Below are 1,870 nucleotides of genomic sequence, written 5' to 3'. Positions count from 1 at the left end.
GTATGCCCCATAGTTAAAACATTCCTGGGAACAGCGTAACCTTAAAGATAAAGGGGAATGTGAGGACATAACAGGGCTATCTGAACTGAGTCAACAACTCACAGAACTCTGACACCCTGCACATACAATGTAATTTTTTTGCTGATGTTTGAATAAGCCAATAGTGTGTCGCTATGCTGAATTCCACACCCCTAAGCCCCTTACCCCATGAAACCTCCTAGCTTTCGAGCCTTGTGGCCAACATCCGTTATCTCCTGTGTGGGATGCATGTCGGTCCGGAGCTCCATAATTAAACGACTTCATGTAATTACATCAAGATGGTCCTTCTTAATTTTTTGGGTGCATGCCGAATCGGGAATTGAGTGGGGGTTTCCCCACTAGGTTCTATCAGTCCCATGAGTGCTTTCTTCTCCTCCATGGTCTGGAAATGACCATGGCCAAACTTGGAGGTATTGTCAATGAACACCAGCAAGGACTTACGAACAGTAAGCACTTTCTTCTTGGTTGCCACCATATAGCCTTTGAGAATAATGAAATCATTGGTCACCCTCACCATAATGGACAAAGCCACCCAGTGGGTTGATGCTCTTGTTAGACAGGTCATAGTTGGTAGATGCCTTGTTCTTGATCAGTTTACCATCCTTGATGAGGTAGCAGTGACCAGTCTTGTAAATATTCTTGTTAATCTCTGTTCAGTGATGGTAACCTTTTTGCCCAGCTGGAGCCTCAGAGAAGGCTAAATGGGCAGGGCTCCAATACAGGCAACTTTGCACAGACCTCAATGGGTCTTCCACAGCAGTTTCTTTGTATGCTGACTGTTCACCCTTTTGTACCCTTTGCCTTTTGTCATGCCAATGATGTCAATCATCCCATCCTGCCCAAACACCTGGTTCACGGGAACCTGTTGCTCCAGGCTTTCTTGGGCTTAGTCTAGCTTCTCAGCCACAGTGCCTCCATTCACCTGGATCTCCATCAAGTGCACCTTCTTCTGGCTCAGAGGAAGCAGACACATCTGAGTGTGCGCAATTATGCAGATGACCTGACAGTACTTCTTTATGCTGCCAAAGTTCTTCGCCAGCTGCTTCTTGCCTGTGTCATCCTGCCATTTCTTACAGTACTCGATGAAAGGCTTCTTCTTAGATTTGTGCCAGTTCTTATAGAACCGCCTTTTGCACTAATCACTGATATGTTCAGAAAATATAGTCTTGAAGGTCTGGAGGACTCCTGGGGTTTCAACATATCCTACAATGCCCACAACCACTATGGGTGGGGTTTCTACAATGTTCATAGCCTCCGCGACTTCGTTCTTGTTCACCTTAGATTCTGGCCTGTGTACTTCCCGGATGATGTGGGTCATGCCAGCCTTGTACCCTAGAAAGGTTGTGAGGTGAACAGGCATGAAGGGGTCATTCTTAGGGAAGCTCTTCAATTTCCCATATTGCCAAGTGCTTCACCTTCAAAGCAAGAAGCCCAAGGACCCATGCGTGGGAGCTGAGAATTTCCTGTGAGATATCTTGCTGCCACAGGTTGATGATAGAACCTGTTATCTATTTTTAAATAGGATTATTTGGTTCTCTGGAATCTAACTTCTTGAATTCTTTGTCTATATTGGATATTAGCCCTCTTTCAGATGTAGAATTTGTAAAGATCGTTTCCCAATCTGTTGGCTGCTGTTTTGTCCTATTGACAGTGTCCTTTGTCTTATAGAAGCTTTGCAATTTTATGAGGTCCTATTTGTCAATTCTTGATCTTAGAGCATAAGTCGTTGGTGTTCTGGTCAGGAAAATTTCCCCTCTGCCCATGTGTGTGCCCACTTTTTCTTCTATTAGTTTTAGTGTATCTGGTTTTATGTGGAAGTCTTTGAACAACT

The 1,870-nt window shown here is 44.4% G+C and overlaps 1 pseudogene; it reads right to left on the bottom strand.

The window, feature by feature from the left end:
- Gm7477 (predicted gene 7477) lies at window positions 391-1,538 on the bottom strand (annotated as a pseudogene).

Source organism: Mus musculus, chromosome 17, assembly GCF_000001635.26.
Source record: "Mus musculus strain C57BL/6J chromosome 17, GRCm38.p6 C57BL/6J".
Lineage (NCBI taxonomy): Eukaryota > Metazoa > Chordata > Mammalia > Rodentia > Muridae > Mus > Mus musculus.
The sequence above is the reverse complement of the archived record's forward strand: the minus strand, read 5'-3'. Positions and strand labels throughout refer to the sequence as shown.